This window comes from Octodon degus, unplaced genomic scaffold, assembly GCF_000260255.1.
Source record: "Octodon degus isolate 3935 unplaced genomic scaffold, OctDeg1.0 scaffold00046, whole genome shotgun sequence".
Taxonomy (NCBI): Eukaryota; Metazoa; Chordata; class Mammalia; order Rodentia; family Octodontidae; genus Octodon; species Octodon degus.
This window is the reverse complement of record NW_004524622.1, coordinates 14,296,893-14,303,379: the sequence shown is the minus strand read 5'-3', so window position 1 is coordinate 14,303,379 and position 6,487 is coordinate 14,296,893.

Genomic DNA, 6,487 nt, shown 5'->3' with positions numbered 1-6,487 from the left:
CCCAGAGTTCTCATACTTCTGCAGTGGTGTCCACTGGGCTCTTTTGGGCTGCTCTTCTCTGTGTTTCTGAGTAAAATCAATATTTAAGGAGTCACCAAAGAAACAAATGTTTTAAAACAAGCAATTTTGTGGAGTACCCTATTATTAGGAGCAGTACTTGATCTGAAATTTGATGTGATTTTAGTTTTTGATTCTTGATATTATTTCTTGTGCCACTGAGGTTCTGTTCAGATAAATCCTTGCCTTCACTATGTCTTTAAGAGTTGCACCTAATTTATCTTCCAGTAGATAGATTTTTTTCTGTCTTAACATTTAGATCTTTGGTCCGTTTTGATTTTAGTTGACTATACAGTGAGATGTATGAGTCAAATCTTTTGCATGCAGATATCCATTTTTTCAGCACCATTTGTTAAAGAGTTTATCTTTGCTCGAGTATGTCTTTTGCCTATTTGTCAAAGACCAAATAGCTGAAAATGCCTGGGATTGTTTCTGTTTCTTCTGCTCTGTTCCTTTAATCCATGTACCTGTTTTTGAGCCAGGACCATGCTGTTTTAATCACAGTAGCTTTGTAGTATAACTTCAAATCTGGGATTGTAATGCCTCCTCCTTTGCTTTTGTTATTCAAGATTGTGGCTTATACATATGCCTTTTTAATTTTTTCTTTTTTTGTTGTTGTTGTTCAGGGTCTCACTGTGCAATTCAGACTCATAGTGATTCTCCTGTTTTCAGCCTCCCCAGCAGCTGAGATTACAGGCATGTGCCACCATGGCTGGACTTCATCGTTGACTCAGTGTGCCCCAAGGGTGTGACTCGTGTGGCATGTGATATCAGGGCACTTAGTCTGCTGAGTTATCTCACCGGCCCTGCATATGCCTTTTATTTCTTTCTCTTGCCTGATTGCTCTGGGTAATGTTTTAAGACTTGTTGAACATAAGTGTTGATAGTGGACACCCTTGTCTTGTTCTTGATTTTTGAGAAAAAGCTTTCATTTTTTCCCCCATTTTGTATGAATCTGGCAGTAGGTTGGTCATAAATGGACTTTATCATACAGAGGTAAGTTCCTTCTATACCTATTTTCTTCAGGGTTTTTTTTTTTTTTTAATATCATGAATGGATGGGGGCCGGAGAAATAACTCAGTAGAATAAGCGCTTGCCTGGCAAGTACAAGGGCCTGAGTTCAATCCCCGGTTCTGCAAAAAAAAAAAAACAAAACAAAACAAAGAAAAAAAACGGATGTTAGATTTTGTAAAAGATTTGTTTTTTATACTTATTGAGATGATTACATGATTTTTGTCTTCATTTCTATTTATGTGATTAATTACACTGATTTGACTTTGGACTACAAATCTCAGACACGTGGTCTCCTGCTTAGTTGTCCCTTTCTTTCGTTTTATAACTTTACATTGTCTCATTTCTTTTATCTTCTTTCTTTCTTTCTTTCTTTCTTTCTTTCTTTCTTTCTTTCTTTCTTTCTTTCTTTCTTTCTTTTTTTTTTTTCTTTTTGCGGTACTGAGGATTAAACTCAGGACCTTGAGCTTGCCAGGCAAGTGCTTATTCTACTGAGCTATCTCCCCGGCCAGCCCTAGTTGGTCGTGATGTATAATCTTTTTGTTAATTTGTTGCATTCTACTTGCCAGTATCTTGTTGAAGATGTTTGCATCTATATTCAACTAGAGTGTCCATGGTGATTTCACCTTTTTTATTTCTATTTGCATTGACTTGTGCCTTTCCTGTTTTTGATAAGATTGGCTAAGGTTTTGTCTATTTTGTTTATTTTTTCAGGGAACCAGCTCTTCAACTCATTGCCTCTTTTTAAATTTATTTTTCTCCATTTCATTGATTTTGCTCTGATCTTTATAATGTCCTTCTTTGTGAAAAAAACTCTGGGTATGAATTTTCTAAGATCTTGAAATGCATCATTAGGTTGTTTATTTGGGACCATTCTGTTTTCCCTGGTAGGCTTACTTTCATTGTGTTCCATAAATTCTAGTATGTTGTGCTGCTGTTAGCATTTAATTTGAGTAACTGTCTTTTTCCTTCATTTCTTCTGTGACCCACTTATTCAAGAGTTTGTTGTTTAATTTCTGTACATCTGCAGTTTCTCTTGCTATTGATTTCTGTTTCTTTGCACTGATAATATGCAAAGTAAAATTTTGTTCCCTTTGCATTTACCTAAGTATGCTTTATTAGCTAGCACGTCGTCTATTTTGGAGAGAGCACTATCTGCTACCAAAAAGAATGTGTATTCTATTGTTGCTGGGTGGAGCACTGTGTACTTTCATTCCAAGCTCTCTTTGCCTTTAAGGTTTGTGTTGAGAAGTCTGTTGCAATTCTGATGGGTTTATAGGTGATTTATTTCTTTTTTCTTCAAGATTCTGTTCTTGTGTTGGATTTTTGCTATATTAATTATTATGTAGAATGAGGGTTTGTTTTCCCCTGATCATGACTATTCAAAGTTCAAAATGCTTTACTTATCTGCTTACTAAATTATTTTACCATGGGTGGAAAGTTTTCTAATTGTATAAATAGGCTTTTTATGCTGTTTGTGCTGTCTCCTGATTTTTCATTAATTACAATTATTCCTACATTATTTTTCTTTGAGTCATCTAGCTGTGGTTGGACCTCTTATTCATGTTCTCTTGAGGTTTTAAGGTTTCTTCTATTAACTGATCAGTAGCTACAGCTCTGTCTTCTAGAGCTGACACTTTGTCCTCTCATTGATTGCTTTTGCTGCCTAGACTTCCAATTGTGCTTTTATTTTTCCAGGTTTCTGTTTAGAACTTTTTTGTGGACTTCCATTCTTTTTTGTGCTGAACATTCATGTTTTGAATTTTTTTCTTTACCTCCACTAGATTTTTATCAATGTCTTTTCTAGACTCACTGATTATTTGCTTCAGATGGGGCATTTTCTGTTTAGTTATATCTTATTTGAATTTTCAAAGCACCATGTTGAACTATTTTATTGCCTCCACTGATACCCTTTGAAGCATTTCTGCTGTGTGACTTTTGATTACCTTCCCTTCCATGTCCCCTGGAATGGCTTTGGGAGGGTTGGGGGTTTTGAGAAGCACTTTGTTGTCTTGTTTTTTGATGTTTCTATTTTTTTGTTAGCTTTCTATCTGGAGTTTTCAGCTTCTTTGACCCAGTGCTTGGTTCTTTGGGAATGAGCCTCAGTATTGTTTAGTGCCATCAGATAATCTGGATATTGGCGGACAGAGAAAACCAATAGGCAGTACTGCTATGTTACCTGAGACATAGTAATAGGAAGTCATTGACAACAGTGCTCTCAAATGTTAACTGGGTCCTAACACATCTTAAAAACCACTCATCAACAACTCTTTTTTTGTTTTTTTTTCTTCAGAACCCAGGATTGAACTCAGGCCCTTGCGCTTGCCAGGGAAGCACTTATTCTACTGAGCTATCTCTCTGGCCCCATCAACAACTCTTAACCTGAGCAAGGAGGTCTATGATTTTAGTGTTTACACACAGGGAATCCAGATAGAGTTGTATCATGAATTAGGCTACTAACTTCTTCTAACTTTTGGCAGCAAAGCAAAAGCTCATGCAGACAACTGGACTAAATTTCATCTTTTTAGGATCTGCCACCACTAAAGGTTACATTACACATCTGGCTCCCCACCACAGTTTATAGACCCTGTGATCTTTCTGGCCCAGAGCTCAGGAAATCTCTGTCTAGCTCTCACCCTGTCCAATCCTGTCTTCCAAGGCTGTCTCTCACCCAGTCTCTGAGATAGGGGAACACTTTAGTTCCAGAGTAAACTCCTCCTGGGTGTTGGTCTTGTCTTCAATCTGGTCAGTGATTTAGTTGTCACCTCTCCTGCCCTGTGCCATTGGGTGTCAATATTGGCAGTGTGTGTGTGTGTGTGAGTTCTTTCTTCTGCAGGCCCCACAAAGTGCTGGTGTTAGGAATATACAAATATTATTATTATTTTACTATTTGAAAACTAGTAGTCATATTTTAAAGCTTGATATTTAAGGACTGGGCAATACTAAATTGTTGTTTGCTTTCATTTGAGGTCAGTGAAGGAGTGAGATATTTTGAGATGCCCCATTGTTTTGTATTTGCTTCTTTATGTTTAGTAGATTATTTCTTATGTTTTCATCAAAGATAACTTACTTTGTCTAGATTTTGAGGGGTTCCTATATGTGAGACATTAATGTGGCAAAGTTGACATTTTCCATCTAATTTATTCTCATGAAACATGAAAGTGTGCCATATAGAACTATTTTTAAAAGCTCAGAGCCTAATATAATTAATTATATAATGATAAATTAAATATGGTTGTTGAAAGTGGTTTCATTTATTTTTATGAATGCCAGTACTAAGAAATCTCATAAAGATCAAAATGAATATTATCTTTACCATTTGACTTGTATTATTATTATTTATAATTTATATAACTTTTTTGCCATGCCAAAGATTGAATGCAAGACTTTGAACCCAGGTCCTCACATATGCTAGACAGGTGATTACCACTGAGCTACATTCCCAGCCCTATAAAAAGCTTTTGGTTCAGAGCATTTTAATTATTGATAGAAATATCTAGCTAACATACTGTTTAACTGAAGTATATGTTTCTATTTAGCTACTTGAAGTTCTTTTGTTGCATTTGTACATGATATGGAGTGCGTTCTTACTTTTCTTGTTACTGGGACAAAATACCTGACATCCACAAGTTAAAGAAGGGAAGATTTATTTTGGCTCATGGTTTTCAGAAGTTTTAACCCACAGTTATCTGGCTCCAAGGCAGGGTGGCATGGCAGAGGAGAAATGCTTCATGGTATGGTGGACTCAAGGCAGTGAGCATCAAGCAGCCAGCCTGCCTTTCCCTTTCATCCCACGAGGCTACCAACCTCTTGGGTGGTGCCACCCAGAATTATGTTAATTCCAATCACTGGACTCATTTACTATCACACACTTTTATTTTTTTAAACTTTTATTTATTTATTTGGTATAGGGTCTTGCTATGTAGCTCAGACTCATAGTGACCCTCCTGTCTCAGCTTCTCCAGTGGTAGGATTACAAATGTGCATCACCATGCCTTGTTTAGGTGTTCAGCTCGGTGCCCCTTGGGGGCCGGCATGGCCTGCAGTACAGGGGATCGAACCCAGGTCATTGTACTTGCCAGGAAGTCACTTTTAATCCTCGTATGACATTCCATGCATCCAGGCACCTCCAGAAAGGCTCACGATGACTGCATGAAGCTTGGGGAGGGGGAGCTAGATTCAAGCCATTGTATTCTGTCCCTGGCTCCAAAAGATGCGTGCACATTCCTTTATGAAAATGCTTTCAGTCCATCTGTAAGCATTGCCAGTGTGCTAACTAACAGTTTCAGAACTGCTGAAAAGTCCAAGTCCGAAGTCTCCTCTGAGATTTAAGGCAAACTGTTTACTATGAGTCCTTGTACAAATGAGAAGAAAGTTAAACATTTCCAACATGTAACAATTATTTTTACAATTTTATTCTTACAGTGATATATACAGCACTACCTTGAACTTACTTCATGAACTTAATTCTTTCCACAGTTCTGGTCACAAACCAAATTGGATGAGAACCAAATCAAATTCAATGGTTAGGTTCAATGTTGAACTTATGGAGAATTTTTTTTTTCCATTTATGTATTTGGTACAGGGTCTCACCACACAGCTCAGACTCATGGAGAGCCTCCTGTTTCCCCAGCACTGGGATTACAGACATGTGCCACCACACCTGGACTCAATATGGAGAAATTTGATTCCATTTTCATTGGACTCAATTTGTGACCAGAATTGTAGAATTAAGTTTGTGGACCAAGATGCCACTGTACTTGTTACTCTGCAGTGCTTCTGCGTATAGCACTCAAGGTTTTCACTTTGAAATATGTATAACATTTATACTTAAATGCATTTTAGTATTAACAATAAACCTCAATGATTTGCTTTTTCTCTATTACTGTATGACAGAAATCTATGCTATCACATTATTATTAGTTATTCACAAGTTCAGGGATGACAGAAATAAAAATATAGTTGATACTGGTTATTTGATCTTTCAAGCTTAAGTTAAACATTAGCTGAATGCAGAGGTAGAATGACACTGAGAAAGTCCAGATAAGCAGGACAGCCAGGAGGGAATATTTAATTTATAAGTAATAAATAATAATTAAGAAGAATAACTCAGAATAGCTAACTAATTCAACAAATGTTTAGAGATTATTATGGGCCAAGCACTGTTCTAGGCACATGTGGTACAGTAATGAAAATACAGGGAGTTCCCTGTCTTCACAGAGCATGTACATTATCATATGACAGAACAAAAGTCACTCAGGAGAGGTTTCCATGGAAGAAATACTGTGATCTACAGTTTGAAGTGTAGTTCAATGGAAATAAAGCTTAAAAAATGTCCACTGGGCTTGGCAACTAAGGAATTAATTAATAATTAATTAATTACCCAACCACCTTGGGCTAAGTAGTGAATAGGAGAGAG